General features: G+C 44.9%; 2 long non-coding RNA genes across 2 annotated transcripts in view; one reads left to right on the top strand and one right to left on the bottom strand.

Annotated features, from left to right (window-relative positions):
* LOC146789812 (uncharacterized) overlaps positions 1-22940 on the bottom strand; it is a 176001-nt gene that overhangs the window by 64875 nt on the left and 88186 nt on the right. The gene's annotated exons all lie outside the window — the stretch shown is intronic.
* On the top strand, positions 12897-21277 carry LOC146789813 (uncharacterized). The gene is made up of 4 exons (XR_014969866.1): positions 12897-13087; positions 20250-20388; positions 20488-20594; positions 21152-21277. It is a non-coding gene; the product is annotated as an uncharacterized LOC146789813 (long non-coding RNA).

A 22940-nucleotide genomic window follows, 5' to 3' on the forward strand; every position in this document is an offset into this window, starting at 1 on the left:
AGCCTGTCCTCTACCGCTTTGGCTATCCCTCTGGGATTCAAAATATGCCTCGCCAACCGGCCTGGGACAAAAAGAGGCGGAGGCGTAGCAATCATTTTTAAAGAGCACATAGTACTGACATCCTCGGCTGCCACGACGATTCAAGGTATGGAAGGTCTCCACTTTTGCTTTCAAGTGAGCCCTCAGCTCTCACTAGCAGGGCTAGTGATTTATCGTCCCCCGGCCAGCGCAGACTTCATCCTCACTTCCCTATTAGATACAATAGTACAGAGTTCACTTCTTCATCCCCTTTTTCTTGTGGTGGGTGATTTTAATATCCATATGGATAAAGTAGATTGTGTCTTGGCAGAGACACTCCGAACAACGTTAGATGCGGCCGGCCTTAGACTGATCAATGAGGGCCCCACACATACTGGGGGCCATACGATTGATCTTATCTTTACCAACATTAAGGACGTGCGACCTGAAAAACCTCTCCCTCTGATATGGTCAGATCATTCACTTATCACAATCACCTTGGACTTCCGTAGTGATACTAAGGTGCCCAGTAAGCGCTACTTTATGAAAAGACAATGGAACAAACTGACCCCCGAGGTTATGCTCCCGGCACTGGCGAGTACCACTCCCCTCCTGACAAATAATCCCAATAGGGACGCAGTGCTCCTTAATGAATGGATAGGAGGAATGGTATCCTCTATCGCCCCGGCCTCTCGTGCCCTATCTAAAAGACAAGCCCCCTCAGCTCCCTGGTTTACGCAGGAACTTAGAGAGGAGAAAGCGGCCTGTAAAAAACTGGAAAGACTTTGGAGAGAAAAGTACGATCCAGTAGGAAAAGCTATATATAAGGATGCATTAAAAAAATTCCGGAAAGCTATTAGGAATAATAAAAAACACTTCTATGCGGACTCGATTAGGCAGGCAGAACAATCCAGCAAACAAGTGTTCAAAGTTGTACAGTCCTTCCTCAAACCTCAATGTATTGAGAGAGAAGTCACCCCCACACCTTTACTCTGTGAGCAAATTTCAGAATACTTTGACCATAAAATCAAGAGAGTTTATGATTCCTTTGGTCCAGCGATAAATACTGAGAAACAAGACATAGCGTACAACAGCGAAAAAAAAGAAACCCTCACCCAGTTCGCGCATGTCTCTCTGAACGAGGTGAGGCAAGAGCTCAACCGTTGTAAATCCGGCTCACCCGATGACCCTTGTCCGGCTAAACTTTGGAGCACCTTAGCGGGCCCTGTAGCGCCCACACTCCAAAGCATCTGGAACTCTTCCATTACGTCAGGAATCTTTCCGGACGCTTGGAAGCATGCTACGCTCCTTCCCCTAAAGAAAAAACCAAATGGGGATCCAGATGATCTGACGAACCTCCGCCCAATATCCCTTTTAGCCGCACCAGGAAAAATGCTGGAAAAAGTGATACAACGCCAACTGAGTAAATTTGTGGAAATCAGCAACATTCTCCATGAAACTCAGTCTGGTTTCCGGCCCGGTTTCAGTACTGAAACGGCGCTCTTAGAGGTGGCCGAGTCAGTGAGGTGGTCGATGGATGCAGGAAGTTCAGCTATGCTGGTACTCCTGGATCTATCGGCCGCCTTCGACACGGTGGACCACGCCAGATTACTTTGTCGACTGGCAGAGATAGGCATTCAAGACCACGCGCTGAGCTGGATTAACTCCTATCTATCTCAGAGAACACAGAAGGTGGCACTCGGGACGATCTCTTCCACACCTAAAACCCTCAACTGTGGAGTCCCGCAGGGCTCAGCCCTCAGTCCTCTTTTGTTCAACATCTACCTGGCCCCCCTCTTCACGCTCATTGCCAACTGGGGTGTTAAGGCAATTTCTTATGCCGATGACACCCAGCTGGTATTCCCCTACACAGAAATGACACAGGAATCTTTTGCAAATTTCAAAGGCTGTCTCCAGGACATTGCACACTGGATGAATACCAACAAACTAAAATTAAACGCCAATAAAACCGAAGTCATCTTCTTCGGTAAAGGCCCTGTCCCAGCCCCAGAGCTATGGTGGCCGGTGGAAATGGGTCCCTCACCCTTGCCCAGTCATTCGGCAAAAAATCTTGGAGTGAGATGGGATGATAAGATGTCTTTCTCTTCCCATGTCCAACAAGTGGCCGGCGGCTGCCTAAGTAAATTAAGAAACCTCCGTAAATTTCTTAAACTCCTTCCCGAGAGTTGCAGGAAAATGGTAGTCCACGCAACTGTCACTTCACGGCTGGACTACGCCAATGGTCTTTACCTGGGCCTCCCTAAATTCTTAATCCATAGACTGCAGGTAGTTCAAAATGCGGCTGCGAGGCTGCTACTGCGAATTCCATTCAAACAGTCAGTCTCTCCGCATCTTCGAACCCTGCATTGGCTGCCTGTCGCCAACCGGATAAAATTCAAAGCCCTGACACTCGCGTTCAGATCTCTGCATGGCTCCTGCCCATTCTACCTAAAAAAACGCCTTCCTAGGTATACCCAACACCGTGCATTACGGTCTAATGTCCGTATCCTGCTGGCTGTCCCACGAGCAAAAAAGGCGCGCCTTGGTGGTCGCACCTTTTCAGCAAATGTCTCTGTGCTATGGAACTCCCTACCTCAAGCAATCCAGCAGGCTCCATCTGAACCCTGCTTTAAGAAGTTGCTAAAGACTTGGCTCTTCTCTCAGCCTCGCTAGGTCTCCCTCTCCTGCCCCTGGACCTCTGTGGTACGTTCCCCTCTTCTAGCGCCGGGACACCTCCCTGTGAGGTAGCTGTTCGCGCTCTATAAATCACATTATTATTATTATTATTATTAATTTGAGAAAGTCAAGATGCATTGTGTTAAATGCTACCACCTAATTGCATATGGAGAGAAATCAGTGGACCTTGTTTGTCGTGCCATCGACAACCACAGTTGCGAGTTGCCTTTTTTTTTCTCCTCCTAGTTTTTAGTTCTGTTTGTGCTGTTGACATTTTTGCCCGCTTTAAAAAAAAATACAAAATTGTTCAAAAAATCAAAAGAAAAATATAAAACAACAAAAAGAAAAAAAAAGTTATTTTCAGAACTAACTACTCTGGTTAAAAAAAGAGCTAAACTTGTATGCTAGTGTGTGAAAGTTTACATGAATGTATGTGTAGTAGATAATTGAATGAAAGAAACCATTTGTGGTGTATGGTGAATGGATAAGTGCAGAACTATAAGGAAGTGCTGCAGCATGACACTGTAAAGTGTTTAGCTACAGCGTGCTGTGGTACTTCCGAAGCACAGGCATGTAACATATGTACATAAATATGTTGCAAGTCTGTGCTTCCCTCTGCACAGCTGCTTAACTGCAGCCATGTGGTGACACAGACACCCTTGCACCATGGTGCAAGGATGTCTGTGGCATGTGGAGAAAGGGACACCTTTCTGCACACAAACAATCAGTAAAGGCATTTTTTCCTTCAATATATGCTGTGCAGTGTAGCATATATCGAAAGAGAAAAAATGAGGTGAAGTGAAAACAATTCTCCTTGTTGTGCCTTGCTACACCAATTGGAGGATGGTGCAGCATTCACATACATGTTCAGATTTATGATTTTTTTTTAAACTGGAGATGTATCTTGTTCTATGAATCTTCTGAGCAAAAACGCACAGCAACACCTATAGAACGTGTTTTCAACGCAAAGTGGTGTGTAGGATGAGATTGTATTTACATGGAAAACAAAAGGTATACAGAGTACCTTTTCCTCTCCTTGTAAATATGAAACAGAGTTAATGGTAGGCCAATTCTTATTATATGAGTACATTTATGTACTGCTAACAGAGAACAAGATAAATTTATAAGTACTTACGTTTTAGGAAACTTATAGGACATGTTTATATATTACTGAAGGGAAGGGATGGGAGCCTAATGTGACATGTGCAAAAACACTCAGTTATGTACTTTAAGTTAAATAGATTTATTTATTTTAATTCTAAAATTACCAGGTCCTACAAGACCACCCTATCTCTCTATTGTATACTATACCATGTGTCTTGCAGACAGGTGCTCTGAAGTTGTGTCCTATTTGATACCTCTCTGCAATGGAATTCTCTGGTACAAATCTACTCCATCCAGCTTCACTTTTTTCAACTGTGTTGAAACACACGCCATTGTGCATTTTAAAACTTACTTAAACTTACCTCAGCAGTAATACATTTTAAAAACGCTACACATTTGATTCAGTTGTTTTTTATAATGTAATTGTGGTACATATTTTATTTTAGAATTAGGATCTGTGAAAGAAAAGAAAAAATAGTTATAACATGTAATAATACATTTTTAACAACACAGCATAATTTAAACATTTTACAAAGTAATTTCTTTGCCTTTTTTTGCTGTTCTCAGAATATATTGAATTTCACTAGAAACAGTGATTTCAATCGTACTCATCACATAACAGCGGGCAATAAAAACCAATCAAAAATATTGTTTAAAAAAAGACAACAATCTATCCTCAGTAAAATACCAGATAATACAAATCACACATATATAAAATGCTTACTGCTAAGAAAATTTTATAACTTAAATTTATAAACACTGTAAATGTTGTCGCTTAAAAATATACACCGAGACAATGTGTAAGAAAAAGTCCATAATTCAAACATATACCTTTCCATGAGGCCAAATGGTATTTTTGCACTCCTTTTTATGTAAATTGTCCAATGGTAATCCTATTAAATTATAATAATAAATTCCTCAGAGGCTGAATTATCTTCCTAAAACTTTGGCTTTAAAAATATTAGGTAGGAATTTGGTAATTCGCTAGGCAAACGTTGTTTGAAAACCAACTGAGCATCATTACAAAGTGTCCAGCCTTACTTGTAGGTACCAAAACTCTGTCAATAAACACAACAGCTCTTTTTAGAGTCACCCAAGATCTAAAGACATAAGCTTGATGCATATCTCATAAAATTTTGCTTGGAGTCGCTCACCCAACGTGTTAGAATCGTGCATCCGATGCGTAAAAGTCGTGCACCAAACGCGCTGGAGTCACGCACCCTACAGGTTAGTAGTCGTGCATCCAACGTGTGCACACCAGGGGCCGCGCTGAGAGCCGCGCTGGATGCACGACTTCTAATTTTACAGTAAAAAAAAAATAGCCCCTATCACTAATTTTTATTATCCCCTGGTTCCCCATCCCCCGGGGCTTATAAAAAATGTTGGGGACCGTGGGGGGAGCCCCAACGCCCCCACGGTCCCAGCCGGCTCCCCGCGTCCTTTGGTAGCCAGCATTGCTTTTCCACATGGGGAGCTGCTAACATGCAGCTCCCCATGTGGAAAAGCAATATGGTTTGGATTTTGAAAGAGAGAGCAGGTTTCCCTGCTCTCTCTTTCAAAATCCAAACCAAGTTTGCTATGGGAGGGCGGGAGACTCCCGCCCCCTCATAGCAAACAACAGTGTCCTGGGGGTGGGCACCCCAATAAACTGCAGGAGCCGGCCTTGGAGGGTGGCAGTCCCCAGGGCTCCAGGAGGGGGGCCATGCATCCCCCCTCCCTCAATACATAAAGCCCCAGGGGGTGGTGGTCCCCGGGGCTTGGGGGAGCCGTTGGGCCCCCCAACAAATTATACTGGGAGGGGCTTTTGAGCCACTCCCAATTTATTTTGTAGCCCCGGGGGGGTGGCGGTCCCCAGGGCTGGGGGCCCCTCTGGGCCCCCTTTAAATTCAATAATTTTGCCCCCGGGATTTGGCCCCCCAGGGGCTAATTATAAAAAAATCTGTGTGTGTATATTACCTACTGGCAGTCGCCAGTAGGTAGTTATAGTTAGGACCTAGTTTCATGGGAAAAGCATTTTTGGATTTGCCCATATCAGTTGCACCGTTTGACGAATCTTCACAAAATTTACAAACTAATGGCCCGCTCCGGTCAGCTCCTGTCTTGAAAGTTTCAAAGTGATTCATCAAGTGGGGCCCTGAGAAAAAAGGGGGGTCCCAAAACGCGTTTTCTCCATGTTAATTTCCATAGGAACTTTTGTGGCGGCTACAGCCCGACCTGCTGAACAGAATTACACCAAATTTGACAGAAAGGTAGCTCTTGGTCCAAGGTGCACTCTTTGCTTTAAATGGTGTAAATCCTTTTGGTAGTTCCTGGGATATTTAAAAATAAAAAATATCGATATCTGGTGACCGTGGTGGATCCGCAAACCCTCCCAATCACGTGCTTCATTTTGTCAACACTCCAAACCAAGAAGTGTTGGCAGCCATCTTGTGACTCAGTAAAACTGAGTCACAAGACAAAAAAGGAATTAAATGATTTTAACAAAAAGGGGGCAGTGTAGAAACACCCTGACCCCCTAGGGCTTGAACCCCCCACACTGCCCCAGTGACCACCTCCTCCCAGGGGCACTAAATATTAAAATGCGGGGATTCGTTGCGAGCCCACAGCTCCGGGGATCACCACCTCCCGTAGCTTTAAACTTGTTGGGAAGGGGAGGCGTGGCCCTCTCCTGGAGCCCTAGATGGCCACCCCCAGGGCCGGCTCCACCAATGTCCCTGGGTGCCCACCCCCGGGACATTGCAGTTTGCAATGACAGGGTGGGAGCACGGCTCCTGCCCTGTCACTGCAAACTTGTGTTTCACTTCATGGAAGCCAGAGCAAGAAACCTGCTCTCGCTTCCATGAAGCAAGGCAGTATTGCTTTTGGACAAGGGGAGCTGCATGTCAGCAGCTCCTCTTGTTCAAAAGCAATACCAGCTCCTGCAGGAGGCAGGGAGCCGGCTGGGACAGCGGGGGCATTAGGGCTCCCCCCGTGGTCCCCAACGTAAGGCCAGGTCCCTGGGGATAGGGTCCCCGGGGCAATAATTGGCCTCTGGAGGGGGCCCCTCCAATACAAATAAAAGTCAAGGCTGGCAAGGCCCCGGGGATTGGGACCCTGGGGCCATAATTGGCCTCATGAGGGGGGCCACATGGCCCCCCTCCAAAATAAAAATGCCCATTTCTCACTCCATACATCAAAAGCCATGTTATTTCACTCACTTGGAAGAGAGGTGGTGATTTCTTATAGTTTTCTGGAAAAGGCAGAAAATGTGGTAACTCCAAAAGGATAAAGGGACAGGTGTAGGGTTATTATGGAGAATTGGCATGAACAAACGAGTTACAGACAGGTAGGGGAAGATAGCAAGAAAACGTCACAAAATGTTTACAAGCGGTGAGAAGGGGAAGCGGACAGCACAGATGTCTAAGGGGGGGGGGGCAGGGGCATTACAAAATGACCAATCAGCAAGAATGAACAAGATCTTAAGTCCAACCACTGGATCCTTATTTCCTGGTAGACACTTGAAAAACAACTACTAAATTATGCTTAAGATCACACGCCATGCCAACAGCATTAAGATTTTCAGGGATTTGAATGAGAGTGACCGGTGTGGAAGGGGTTCATGATTTCCAGAAATAAATGTATTCATTCTCATGAAGCATTTTCTGCTATTACAGAACTGGGACTCAAATTTCCAATGCGCCCCAGTTATGTCCTAGAGGCCCCTTCACACCCCGGCTAGTCCACCTCAATCCTACCAACAGTAAATCCCTGCTAATCCAATTCTGAGGCTCAGTCTCAACTCATCAGATACACTGACAGGATAGTTCTGTCGGAAACAGTTGCTGCTCAGGGAAATGTGCACCCTTCAGTTCATAGGATGAGAATCCAGCAATACTGGTTCAGCCTTCCATGCTTCTGCAGGTTCTAAAATGCATAACATTTAAATAGGTAAAAGAATACCATTTCTCACAACATTTACAAAAGTTTCTTGTGAGAGACCTCTCAACCCTCATGTTAGCCACGTCAGGTCTGACCAATGTTACTCACACAATGTACTTTAAAATGTTAGTTGTCCTTCCATAATTGGATAATTTCAAAAAGCGATCTTTAAGCAGTATGAGTTTGAAATAAATATGCTGGAACAATTTGCTTCAGAGTGCACAATTCCTCACAACTTACAATGGAATCCTGAGGAAGATCTCCCTGGAAAGTGGTCATTGTAGTACCACTTCTCACCACCGTTACAGGTTGATCCTTCTTTAAAATGTAGCAACATATCAAAAAAATCAAAATCAAAATTTTGCTTTATTCGGTTTTCAATTCAGCACACCAAAAACCCATAAAAGCACGGTTTTACAATTATATATCACATTACTATACAATATTTCATTAAAAAAAAATGTATTTAAAAGTTGACACAACATTTAAGAGTCTAAAAATAGTTAAAAACTAAGGCCTAGCAGCAAACTTTAAATGGGGCAATATTCATAGATGTTTCCTACACTTGATCGTGCGCTTCAAAAATAGGGCGATATATCTCACAAAACAATCATTATCTAAGAGCTGCAATGCAAGATAGGCCGGGCAACATTGCCTCATACCCCATAATTTCAGTATAGGTTTGATCCACCTCTTCCTCTGTTCCAAATAAACTTTACAGAACAGGACTACATGGATTGATGTTTACGGGGAGACTCCGTCACAGGGGCAATTTGGTAAGATTTTGGACCAATCATTTATGGCCGGAAAGCTTACCAACCAGTGTAATACATCAAGTCTAAGACATGCAAGAACACATCTATCATACCCACTTAATGTATAGGCTAAATAAGGTTGCATCATTTGGTTAGTTTGGACCGTCGGCCGTGATGCCTCAATGGCAAATCTATTTGCTTCCATATGGGTCATGCATTGTTTTTTTGAAAGCCTTTGTAGAGATAGAACCCATCGAAGAAGGATTGTGGTAATATTCTGGCTGGCCCAAGTCAGACATAAAAACTTTTATGTACTTTAACCACCTGATCTCTAATGCATGTTCTAGTTTAAGGCTATCACTTAATACATTACGATTGAATGTGGTTCTAGTCGAGGACCAGATCCAGTGCCATAACAGAGATGGTTGCACCTTTATTATATCTGTGATGTATGGTAGCCCCAACTCAGTATGGCAGATATAGGTTGATGTACAGCGTGGGACCGCCAACACATACCTTAAAAATGCGTTCTCCACCCTCTGGATTTCATTTACGTCACAGTATCCCCATATCCCAGCGCCACAAATGGCTGTGCTACGCACTTGGTATTGGTAGATATGGATCAACTCTACTGGGGGTCTCTTCCCTAACTTTTTTGAGAAATTCACCAGGGCTGTCCTTGTTCTCATAAAGAGAAATTTTCTAGCCTTGATAGTCTGACACCATGAACCCTTTTGGTCAATTAAAATTCCTAAATATGGGTACGTTATAGTGGTTTCCACTTTTTACTCTCTATGTAGATATCCCTATGCTTCCTTCTACCTGTCCCGCAACTCATTATAAAAGTTTTAGTAGTGTTTATTCTAAGGCCTAAGTTTTTCATGAACTCATTATAACTATCAAGAGCCCGTTGTAATCCCATTGGTGTTCGGGCCATAATTACGGTGTCGTCCGCGTAGAGTAGGGCGGGTATTGGGCGACTTGACAGCTGAGGTAGGTCCCGGCACCTTTCCAACATGGATTGCTCCAAACCATTGGTATATAGTGTAAATAGGAAAGGTGCCAGAGAACAGCCCTGCCTAACCCCCCTCTCCACTTGGAACGACGCTGTACACCCCCACTGACGCTAAAATACTCCATAATTTTTTGTGACGTATGCAGTCAAATGCGGCCGTGAGGTCAACAAAGGCCAGGTACAGTTTTCCTTTTCTCGCCTTTGCATATTTTCCTGTGAGGATGGTTAAATTAAGACCTTGTTCTATTGTGCCCAGCCCCTCGCTAAAACCGATTTAAAGATCTGATAAAACATTATTATCCTCGGCCCATTTTTGGAGCCGATTAAGCACTATAGGTCCTGCCACTTTGCCCAAATAATCCAGCAGTGAGATAGGGCGATAGCATGCCGGATTCTGTCTATCTCCTTTTTTTTTAAATGGGTACCATGATGGAGTCTGACCAGGATTCGATAAATCCGATCACACAGCAAGCCGCTAGCACTCGCGTTAATAGTGGGCCCCATAGCTCTGTATTATATTTAAAAATATCAACAGGTACCCCATCTGGCCCCGGAGCCTTTCCCCCCTTGCTGACTTTTAGTGCAAATTGTACCTCCTCTAGATTGAAGGCTAGATCTATTGGGAAATCTGTTGACGATGTTCTCAAACTTGCAGCACTTACAACTATGCCATCCTCCACCCCTGCCTGTCCAAAGATGTTAGAACAGTATTCCACCCATTGTCCTTCTTCAATGGCGGTCTCTATAGTAGGTGTATCTTGGATTGTTAGAAATGGGGATTTTACCACGCGCCAGAAGGCGGAACTATCCTTATTAATGCTTGCTTTACAGAGGTCAGCCCAGGTTTTATTTTTAATTTATTTTTTACATATTTTCACGGCCTGATTATAAGCCTTCCTACACTGCTTCATTTCAGTTTTTTCTCTTTGTTTTTTGTGGAGTGCATGTTTTAGTTCTGAATAGGCTTTCGTGCATTTTTGATCAAACCACCCCTTGGTCTTCCCATTCCCCTTATTTATTTCAACCTTTAAAGTATTCCTAATTGTTTCTGCGATTTGTGCGTAGGTCTCCATTATACCCTCATGTGGTGTGGAATCATTCAGGCATTTCATAATTGATGTATAGCTATTCTCGACCACTCTCTTGGTGATGTTATACGGCTCTACCTTATCCCACTTTAGGGAATAGCCATTTAACTTATCAATTACCAAATTTTAAGCCGCGCAGACCCGCTTGCTATGAGAACTACGAGTTTTTGAGGAGAGGGATATGGATACACTCAAGGGAAAATGATCACTTATGGCGTTCTTATGCGTGTTATATCTCAATAAGCGGGCGCGAACCTATTCGGAATGATTATAAAATCTATGATCGAGCTCAATCCTCTCCTATTAAAGGTCTGGGTAAATAGAATTGGTGATGAACATAATACATTTTCAAAGCCCAAATCCAAAACAAATAGAATCTCATTTAAAAAATCCCCATATACAGAGTGGGGAAAATGGGATAGATTACAGTTATCTTCATCTAACAATCCACAGGTTACATCATGATTAGATGGACACAAGACCGTATTAAAATCCCCCCCCCCCCCCCCACACACAAATAAAATGTTCTCTGTACTGCCATTCTGTATTTCCTGTAGGGTAATCCTAAAATGTTTCAAAATATCCACCAACTGCTCCTTCTGTTCATTATTATTGAAATTGATCAGAACAACACAATTTTGTTTGTCTATATTCAAAATCACAATTTGATAATTAGGTTCAGAAGTTACCACAGATATTATGTGTGTCATTACCAAATTTGAGATATATATACTAAGGCCGCCCTTGGGCCTCCTCTGAGTGGATGGTATAGTAGATGTATGGTAGGTCTTGTAACCATCAATGTGAATTTAGTTCACAGTCCACGTCTCTTGTATACAAAGTATATTAAATTTCCCCACAAATTCATGCCAAAGGTGGTTAGTTAGTTTGGATTGTAGGCCCTCTATGTTCCAGTGTAAAATCGAGATACTATTCTCATTCACAATGGTCTCATTTGGCATATCAAGTGCTACAACGGTAGGTCAGAGAGTCTCTAGGCTCCGATCCATATTTATTTCCGGCCCTATCTCTAGTCTACAGTTAGAGATGACACAAGTGCTAAAGGGATTATCATCTAGTTTCACTCTGTTTCTTCCACATATCTTCTCCTCCTAAAAAAAAATCACTCTTAGGACTCGAGTCAATAGTTTCTGGGTCGGGGATGATATAAACCAATAGTTTGTTTAAAATTGTTATGGGTGACCGATCCAGTCAATCTATGTCGTCTAGAGTTGGAAGTAGTGCAAATCCACTGGTATATTATATGTATATTGATTTCTCGCCTCGATATCTCTGCTGATACTGCCCCTCTCCATCACGGGGGCGGTTGATAGAAGATGCGAGGGACAATATATTAATGCCCCCCCCGTAATCATGATATTATTCCCTGCCTTCCATAGGATGTTCTCCACTAACTGGGGTATTTTAAACGTTAGGACGACGCAGTCACCTGATAGAGTTTTCCGATCTTTACCAACCCATTTAACCCTACGAGCCATCTTAAACTCCATAAAAAGTTGTTCCGTATGCCCAACCTTTGTGCATAGCCAATGCAGGGAACTTATTTCTTAGGGTTTCCCAGGATTCACTGTCTTGTACCTTCAACCTGGCTACATTTGCAAGTATAACCATATATTGTGTGGCAACTGGCAGTAAATCTAAGGAAGGGGGTTCAGTTGGAGTTGTCCTGGCAAATAGGGGCTCATTAGCTTGATTACAAGAAATCCAGTTAGAGCTATGTTCTCGTATAACTGCTCCCATATTGCCCCCGTTTAGTGTAGCATTGGAATGTTGGGCGGTTGCATTAAGCATAGATGAATATGGGGGAAGAGATCTGTCTATCTGGTGGGGTTTGCTTGTGTTAGACCCTATGTAAATGTTTTCTAATTCCAGCGCTCAACGGTGATACAAAAACAGTGCTTATTTTGGGGGTCCCTTCTGTGCTTCAAAACTGGTCTCAAAATCATGTCCCTTTCTTGACGTGTGCTCTTCCCTTTTGAACCTCGCTCTGTGTCCCCTCTCTCCTCTCAGATTCCTTCCTTCTCTGACATGCGTGCCTCCATTCCTGTCGCTTCCCTGTGGCCGGCTCAGTTCAAACCCTGCCACCCACGGCGAACACCTGCGACGGCTCCGCTGAGAACGGCCCGGGCGGGTGAGGCCGGAACAAAGGGTCTGCTCACTGCCCGGCTCTGTCCCTCATCCACACTCAAAGACACCATCGAAAAACGCGCTGCTCCTCGGAGCTTCGTCCCAGCCGCCCCTACCCCTAAACACACAGCAGAGAGGAGAGACCCCGCCGGGGACACCCGGCCCCCACCCTCCTTCATCACTCAGCGCACTTTGATTACAGCCACAAAGGGGTCTTGGATGCGTCGCGGCCGGGTTGAGAGACCGACGGCTGGCGCTGACAGGCGAGATTAGGCCGCGGATTCATCGAGCGCCGAGTCAAAAAACGCGGAGTCGGAGTGCGAAAGGTGTGCGTCATTGGGCTGGTGACAGCAGACACCCTATGGGTGAGTGCGCTACGGAGAGAGGGCACGCTGTAAAAGTGCCGGCCATCCAGGAAAGAGGAAGGTGCGGTGTCCCCGAGGATTTAGGAGGAAATTAAGGGGCAGGAGAGGTCAGGAACTTCCTTGCAGAAGTGAGCTGTGACCAGTGCGCACCTAGGGTGACGGATCTTGAGAACTAAAAACCGGGACATTTTTGAACAAGCAATTGCAATGCAATAGGTCTCGCATTTGCGAGAGTTTTATTTATGCGCTTGAAAACCTGCAAGCTGTGCGTCAACTAGCATTTTGTACTTATAGTCCTTGCTTATGAGAAGCAAAGCTGGCAGTCTATTTTACTGACAGCCATGCTTCTCGTAAGCAAGGAATATACGTACAAAAGTGCGTGTTTATGCACCAGTTGCAGGTTTTCAAAACAAATTAATACAAGGCATTGTCATTTACAATGCCAATAGCTCCAACTCTCGCAATTGCAAGACCTATTGCATTGCAAATGCTTGTTGTAGCTGGCAAGATGTCTCATTCAGTTAAGCGCTTTTTGCTGACATCTGGTATGAGCTGAAGGTCACACACTGGGAAGGACTGCTCAGAATTTCATTCTTCTGAGGTTTATAACTGAATTTCTACTAAATCACTTAACATCAATATAGCTCTGAAATGGTAAAAATCGGTGGCCTCCTTTAAAAATATTTTATTACACATGCAGGTAATTCAAAGCGATATCTGCATTGTGAAAGTGTACGTGTATTTTTTACCTTTATGGGTGTTATTTTACGGATTTCTTTAAGTGTATTTCACCATTTAAACAAGCATTTGCAATGCAATAGGTCTCGCATTTACGTGAGTTTGGGCTATTGACATTGTAAATGACAATGCCTTGTATTTTTGTTCTTGTTTTTAAAACATAAATAAAAGGCATTGTCATTTACAATGTAAATAGATTAAACTTGCGTATATGCGAGACCTATTGCATTGCAAATGCTTGTTGCATCTCTCGTGACATCTTGACTTGTCCAGCTTTAGGACCCCACTTGGCAGAGGGACACAGGAGAAGGACTTTAGGGCTGTAGTTAAATTTCAGGTCAAGATTCAATAGAAATTTGATACATCCTGCCAGTGAAGAATATACGGGCTGTTGCTTGGTCGACACACCTTATTTGAAAGTTTAAAATAAAGGATCCTCTGCATAGTTCTGATAAAAGAAAGGCCAAGAGGCAAGGACATCATTAGTCATAGGATCCGATTAATCCTTTTCCTGTGTGGGAGCTGGTGTAATCTGCGCCTTGAACAATAAACAGAATGCAAGAGCTGCACAACTGTGATTCCAAGAAACAAAATCCGTGTATTAATAGAGCACATACCTTATGAGCTATTTAGCCACTTTATTTTTTTTTTTTTTTTTTTTAATTAGTCGGGGAAGTGGCAGAAATGTATAAAGTTGTAAGAGGTTTTTGCTACTATCCATGCCAATTGAAACCTGCGATGGGCCAAATTACGTAAACTACCTTGTCGGTGCTGAGTTAAAATCCGTACGATATGTTGCGACCTATGTTCCTCCCACATCACCCCACAAAGTTCTTCCATCGTCAAGTTAGCCAGGGGCTAACAGCGATGCAGCAGGTACAGCAGGTGCAGTGGCACCGGCGCCCAGAAGTCTGATCGGCCACCTGAACCCTGTTTACTTCTACTTTTGCTTCAAAAGCAGCACCATGGTGGCTCCGCTTGCACTGGGGCCCCAGACACCCACTGCAGGTGTCAGATTCTCAGACTAAGAACAAGACTTAGGAAGACAGGGGTAAATGACATCATAGTGAGTGTACGCTGATGCTCGCAGTTTGGGGGTGTTAACAAACTCTTCCAATAGATTGATGTATGATTGTCGTAGTCTGCAGGTTTCACCCCATTCACTGGTACCACCTAGAATCGGTTGTGCCGGTCTTGTGTGTTATATGCGTTTCTAACTAAATAATTGATCGACAGTCATCCATTCAATCACGAACTCCAGGGGAGGGCAGCGGGCATCCTCCCGGGCAGCAGCCCTCAGCAGAGACCCTGCCTGACTGGAGGGGCAGCACCTGCCCCAGGGACAGCACCCCGGAACCCGCGGCCAGCACAGCCCGTGCTCCAGCAGTCGCCCCAATCCTGCAGGAGACTCTCCCCTACCCCTGTGCGGGCTGGACTGGCTAAGGCGGCGGGCACTGCCTCCTCCGAGCACTCGGTGCCATCCTCACCCCGGCAGATGTCCCAGGCATAGGCAGCAGAGCTGAGCCCGCGCCCAATGAAGGGAGAGCCGGGAGGGGCCGAGCCTCGCAGGCACTGTGCAGAGGGAGCCTCTCCTACCTTCGGCCGCAGATCCGGGCACACGGGGTCCTTCAGCTTGGGCATAGCGCCGAAAAGCCAATTTGCATTAACAAGAAGGGTCGGCTTTCACTTTCGTCCGTAGTGAAAGCTTTCTTGTCTTTATGGGGCCATGTGTTTGAAACACATGGCCCCATAAAGATAAGAAAGCTTTTGCTACGAACGTGCTTCAGGCGAGTCCGTCCAAGTGGGACGGCTCGAAAAGCCAAGCAAAAACGTAATCGACACCTCTGTTCCAATGGCTGGCCACCGTTTACCATAAACGGTGACGCCGGCCTATGGAACAGAGGGGCGGGGCTTAAAGCCCCTTATAGAAAATACCCTGTTAACACTAAATCTCGCCAGCGAGACTGCGCATGCGTGCAGCCTACGCCAGGCGAGATCTAAAAAGGAAAAAAATTATCTTAAGGCATTTTCAAATGCATGCAAGGAAATTGTAAATTCAGAACGTTATAATGTTTCCACTGTATGTGTAAAATAAGGCATTGACTTGATGAAAAGAGGAGGCGTTTTGTCTGAGGTTCAGCACAGACAGTAGCCATGTTTGAGTCTCTGACTGTCACCCTATGTGAGTGTTATTCTCATGTCAGGGAAGGCATGGCTTGGCAGTTTGGGCTGCACTGTTCCCATGAGGCACAGGGTCAGACTGATTTGCATATGGCCATGTCTGAACTGGGGTGGCAGAGTGGGCTAAAGAACGGTGATGGATCAAACCCAGATCTGTTGACTGGGTGTGAGTGTTTGATTGGTTCTGATGCTCTGTCCATCACCACCCCCTTTTGTACCGCTTTGTTTGCCGTAAGTTGGCAGGGTATGCTCAGACGTGAGTCCCTTGCTCACTTTGCCACTGGATTCAAGCAAGCCTGGCTGAAGACGGCTGATATGCCAGAAACCGGTCCTAGGAAGCTTGTTTCCGGTCCAGGGAAGGCATGGCTTGGTAGTTCGGGCTGCACTGTTCCCATGAGGCACAGGGTCAGACTGATTTGCATATGGCCATGTCTGAACTGGGGTGGCAGAGTGGGCTAAAGAACGGTGATGGATCAATCCCAGATCTGTTGACTGGGTGTGAGTGTTTGATTGGTTCTGATGCTCTGTCCATCACCACCCCCTTTTGTACCGCTTTGTTTGCCGTAAGTTGGCAGGGTATGCTCAGACGTGAGTCCCTTGCTCACTTTGCCACTGGATTCAAGCAAGCGTGGCTGAAGACGGCTGAAATGACAGAAACCGGTCCGAGGAAGCTTGTTTCCGGTCCAGGGAAGGCATGGCTTGGCAGTTCGGGCTGCACTGTTCCCATGAGGCACAGGGTCAGACTGATTTGCATATGGCCATGTCTGAACTGGGGTGGCAGAGTGGGCTAAAGAACGGTGATGGATCAAACCCAGATCTGTTGACTGGGTGTGAGTGTTTGATTGGTTCTGATGCTCTGTCCATCACCACCCCCTTTTGTACCGCTTTGTTTGCCGTAAGTTGGCAGGGTATGCTCAGACGTGAGTCCCTTGCTCACTTTGCCACTGGATTCAAGCAAGCCTGGCTGAAGACGGCTGATATGCCAGAAACCGGTCCTAGGAAGCTTGTTTCCGGTCCAGGGAAGGCATGGCTTGGCAGTTCGGGCTGCACTGTTCCCATGAGGCACAGGGTCAGACTGATTTGCATATGGCCATGTCTGAACTGGGGTGGCAGAGTGGGCTAAAGAACGGTGATGGATCAAACCCAGATCTGTTGACTGGGTGTGAGTGTTTGATTGGTTCTGATGCTCTGTCCATCACCACCCCCTTTTGTACCGCTTTGTTCGCCGTAAGTTGGCAGGGTATGCTCAGACGTGAGTCCCTTGCTCACTTTGCCACTGGATTCAAGCAAGCCTGGCTGAAGACGGCTGAAATGCCAGAAACCGGTCCTAGGAAGCTTGTTTCCGGTCCAGGGAAGGCATGGCTTGGCAGTTCGGGCTGCACTGTTCCCATGAGGCACAGGGTCAGACTGATTTGCATATGGCCATGTCTGAACTGGGGTGGCAGAGTGGGCTAAAGAACGGTGATGGATCAAACCCAGATCTGTTGACTGGGTGTGAGTGTTTGATTGGTTCTGATGCTCTGTCCATCACCACCCCCTTTTGTACCGCTTTGTTTGCCGTAAGTTGGCAGGGTATGCTCAGACGTGAGTCCCTTGCTCACTTTGCCACTGGATTCAAGCAAGCCTGGCTGAAGACGGCTGATATGCCAGAAACCGGTCCTAGGAAGCTTGTTTCCGGTCCAGGGAAGGCATGGCTTGGCAGTTCGGGCTGCACTGTTCCCATGAGGCACAGGGTCAGACTGATTTGCATATGGCCATGTCTGAACTGGGGTGGCAGAGTGGGCTAAAGAACGGTGATGGATCAAACCCAGATCTGTTGACTGGGTGTGAGTGTTTGATTGGTTCTGATGCTCTGTCCATCACCACCCCCTTTTGTACCGCTTTGTTCGCCGTAAGTTGGCAGGGTATGCTCAGACGTGAGTCCCTTGCTCACTTTGCCACTGGATTCAAGCAAGCCTGGCTGAAGACGGCTGATATGCCAGAAACCGGTCCTAGGAAGCTTGTTTCCGGTCCAGGGAAGGCATGGCTTGGCAGTTCGGGCTGCACTGTTCCCATGAGGCACAGGGTCAGACTGATTTGCATATGGCCATGTCTGAACTGGGGTGGCAGAGTGGGCTAAAGAACGGTGATGGATCAAACCCAGATCTGTTGACTGGGTGTAAGTGTTTGATTGGTTCTGATGCTCTGTCCATCACCCCCCCTTTTGTACCGCTTTATTCTGATGTTAATCACCAAAGGGAAAGGGCTAACAGTTGATACGGCTGCCGTCGAGTTCGTATCTCGCTGCGTCGTAGATAAGTGAAAACACATCCTTGTGTGATGCCAAAACTCTTGAGCAGGGCCACTGAGCAGCTACTGGGGGAGGGAAGAAAGGCCTTCCTAGAGGCACCCTGATAGATGGTAGGCGCTATACCGATATGAATAGCACAAGACGCTCCGTTTCCTCAACTAACAGGACGATCTGCCATGCGTTATTCAGACGAGATATCGCTATACCGGTGTGTAGAACAGAAGGTGCTCTGTCTCAGCGCACACCCGTTGATCTGCTAGGCGTTATACCAAAATGAATGACACAAAGTGCTCCATCTCAGCACACACACCTGATGATCTGCTAGGCGCTTTGCAGACGAGGCGGTGCTGTACTGATGTAAAACACACACACACCGTGCTTTGCTGATGGGAGTGCCACGCCAGGAGAGAGGGACCGAAGGATGGGCCGGGCCTGGCTCACTGCCACCATAGCCAGCCTGCGCTACCCGCACCCTCCCCCTTGGTGTCCCGTTTCCTTGCACACACCTGTGCTCACCACGTGCATGGGAAGGCTGCTGCCCTGCTCGACAGTCTCTGCTTCCTGCTACAATGGCTGTTGTTGGCAAAACAAAAGTGCTCCAAAAATGTAGAAGCCCCAAATTGAAAGTAAAGCACCGCGAATCTGCAAAGTATTTTGGATAATGGACGCCGCGACTTAGTGGGAAGCGCCACGAGCAACAGAGATGCTGCTGCTCCTCCCTTGCCAAAGCTGGCATCGCGATCCTGTGCACAAAGATGTCTACGTACTGACAGGACTGGAGCCAGCAACAGTAGGTAATGGCGGTGGGGTGCCCTCAGCCCACTCCAAAACATCCAACAGCGAGTCTGGCAGCAAACAGCACCGAGACGAGCAACAGAGATGCTGCTGCTCCTCCCTTGCCAAAGCTGGCATCCTGCGAGTGTGTAGTGCCGCGCGCGTGCCTATCCCGCGAGTGTGTGGTGCCACGCGCATGTCTATCCTGCGAGTGTGTGGTGCCGTGCGCGTTCACATTATCCAGTCCAGGGGGGTGAGCCAGAAGGGAGACAGGGTGGTTACCAAAAATCCTCGCTTTCAATAGAAAGCGAGGCTTTAGCATAAACTGTGACACGCGCAAATAGAAAGCATAGGCGGTGCTTCTAGCCCACTTCTGAAGTCGACTTGACAACAATAGATCATGCCAGAGCGAGCAGCGTATGCGCTGCAACGCTAGGCGAGACCTAAAAATAGAAGGACTACAATTTTTCATCCACGGAATGGCGCAGAATGACAGCTCTCATCAGCAGAGGATCACAGAAGATGCATTAAGAAAATAAATAAAATGTAATTTCTACAACCAACATCGTACCTATTAATTAAATTGCTTACTTATAACAGCTGCTAACTAGCACAGCTTTAGAACGTCCAAAAAGTGACTCTCACTGTTTTCAGTCGACCCCCTCTAAAAACAGGGACATGAACCAAATTGACAAAATCTGCCAGGACAGCTGGTGAAAACCCGGGACTGACCGGGCAAATCCGGGACGTCTGGTCACCCTAAGTGCACCCCTTGCAGTGATGAATCAATGAGTGGAGACGGTGCAAAGTGGAGACCTGCGAATTAAGTCTAGTGGCAAATCCTGGCATTATATGTCGCTTTGACTTTCCCTTGCATGATTAAATTACATAGGGAAGCCCACTTTGCTAGCGTTTTGCTGGTTTTTCTCTGCTTTGATGTCACCTTGGGTTTTCTTCTAACTTGGACATTTATAAGTGGCAGAACCCATTGACTTTGATCATTATAGCGCTCTGAAATTGAACTGAATTTTTTGCTGTGATTGTGCGACAGGCATGCGATTTCCTAATAAAATGAGACCTTTTTACCCTATCAATCCCATAACTTAGTAACATCGGCTGACTCTTTTACGTCAGATTACTGATTGGATACTTCTTCTCTACATGTGTCCCTCACTGCAGGTATCTTGGAAGGCGTCACAGTTACCCTAACTTTTTGATGTATACTGACAATAACCATCACCATTTTTGCAAGCCTTATTGGGGTTAACAAATAGACAACATTTCTACCACGATATACATGCTTTCCACTTTATAATAAGTGAGTATAGTATTTCTATGATCCTACACTTGATTTTTTCTGAGTTAAATAATTCTTTTTACAAATCAGTGGACTCCTTATTTTGTCTTTTTCTTTTAGCCATATTGACCTTTACCTCCAGTAATATTGTCACCTTAAATGGTGGGGGAGTTGTAACAAGAAGGTCCGAACCCTAAGACGAAGTTACTCACCTACAAGTTTCCTAGGTGTGTACAGCCTTTTCATTCTTCCCTTGGTCATTGTTTCCCTGTGTGTTCTTTTTCTCCCCATTCTAGTTGGACCTAGACTAGCTAATGACGTCCGCTCTAGGCGATACTGTCTATCCATTTTTGATCTCTCTAGTTCATTTTCGTTCCGTTACCTTTTAAAATCTGGTGTTTTAGCACTAATTACCTGACTCTCCTTACTTTCCCTTACGACAAAATGAGTTTCCTAAGACAAATTTATGTGGCATTTTGAGAGGAGTGTTCATACATTTTGCTCACATACTTACCGGCCTAGTCACTATTCAATTTGTCACAAAAAGATTGTCATAACCAGCAACTGTGTAATCAGGAATTAATGATCCTTCCTTGTAATATCACTTGTTGTTGTTTTTTAAAGTTTCAAACTAGTCATGATATTATTTGAGTTTGTGGTGTATTTTTGGTATCAAGTATGTGTCTATTAATGTTCACAATGTCTTTTGAGTTATGTCATAAGTGTTTGTGCCTAGTCTTTATGTTGAACACTGACATTGCGCTTTTGTACAAATTTGTTGCAGCCCTGAAGAAGTCCAGAGGTGGACGAAACGCGTCGGCTGCTTTGGTTGTGTTTTAAAAAAAAAATCTTTTACAATTGAAATACTTACTGTATAATAAAGAAGACTTTTTTGAAAAAGAAAAATACCTCAAGGATTTGAACTTACTTTAATCATATTGTTTAAGTGGTGCATTTGGTGTTGCTTTTGTACATGTATACTCCAGTTACTGGAACGGCATTGTGCTGGCGGGTGCCAACCAAAATTGCACACTTATGGTGAAGTGATTATATCACCAACGGATACATTGAGTAATTTTTAAATCCGGTGCTACCCTAGAGGGCTGCCGCTAGCATTGTAGTTTGGATTTGCTTCTAGTGGCAAATCCGCCAGGCATTTGTAGAACCAGCATTTGCAATGCAATAGGTCTCGCATTTACGAGACTTTGAGCTATAGGCACTTTAAATGTCATTAGCTTAAATTCTCGCAAATGTGAGACCTGTTGAATTGCAAATATTTTGTTTCCAAACTCCCCATGCTCCCCTTTCTTTAAACGAGCTGCGTCTAAAGAAAGGGGTGTGGCCTCTCTTAAGTGCAAGCGCGGCATGGGATGCTTGAAACAACCCATAAAAAAAATATTTGTAAGCAATAGGTGTCGCATTTACAAGTGTTTAAGCTATTGTCATTTACAATGCCAATAGCTCAAACTCTCCTTAATGCGCGACCTATGGCATTCCAAAGAAGTGGCCGCCATTGTCCCAGCTACTTGGAAAGTGAAAGCGCCCATGAGGCGCGCGCTGAATGTTGCTGCAAAATATATCATGCCTGCAGTGAGACAAAACTCACTAAAGAAATAGTGTTTACAGACTAAATAACACATATGTGTAACAACAGATGTAAAAGGGCCAGTCCTCATGGGAGGTTACAAATGAAGATAAGGCGGTACTAAGGAGGGACTAACAAACCAATTACTGAATCAGAAGCCAGCATTTACAAAGGACAAACACAAAAGCCAATGAAAAATATGGGTGGAGAGAAGGCGGAGCTTCAAGTTCATCCTCTAATACAGCATGCCTCGCAGAGCAGCACATGCGCTGCCAAGACTCAATCTAACAATAATGTTATAGTTAGGGCTGCTGGTTTTCTGTTCCAGATTTGTGTTTTTAACATTTCCGTCTTTATCCAGGTTTATTAGTTGCTCTTCATACCCATATCTTTGTTTCTTATGTAAAAAAGAAAGTTTTAACTGGAGCAACATAATTTTGGTTACACCCTTCCACATCACAAATACGTGATAAATACTTAAAACTACATATTCAGAGTGCCCTAACAATATTAGTGTAAAGTGTTACACTTGAACTCAGTAATGATGTACATTCACTGGAAAATTAGGAATTCACATATATTGTGTGTCTCAACTTTATTAAAAATTAAATGTAGTCTTTAGGGAATGGATGAAACTATCTTCAAACTAAAATGTATATACTTCAGAAATGAAAAAGGATTTATGTAAACGTGTGCACTAATGATTTCATATTTGAATTAGAATGTAGTTCATATTCATGTTTATGTATGCCAACTTATCTTACATTTACTTATACTGCAACATGAATTTAATTCTGAAATCTATGTACTGACCTTTTCATTTATTTGTAGTCATGTGTGAACAAATGACACGCATATTAAATGTGCTATTGATTTAATACATTTAAGTTGACTCAAGTAGGCCTGTATTCCTTTTCCATAAAATACTGCTTTTCCATTTCTAGTTGCGTGTCTTTTTCTTGCAGGTGCATTCAGCGGCAGCCAGCAC

Source organism: Triturus cristatus, chromosome 10, assembly GCF_964204655.1.
Source record: "Triturus cristatus chromosome 10, aTriCri1.1, whole genome shotgun sequence".
Taxonomy (NCBI): domain Eukaryota; kingdom Metazoa; phylum Chordata; class Amphibia; order Caudata; family Salamandridae; genus Triturus; species Triturus cristatus.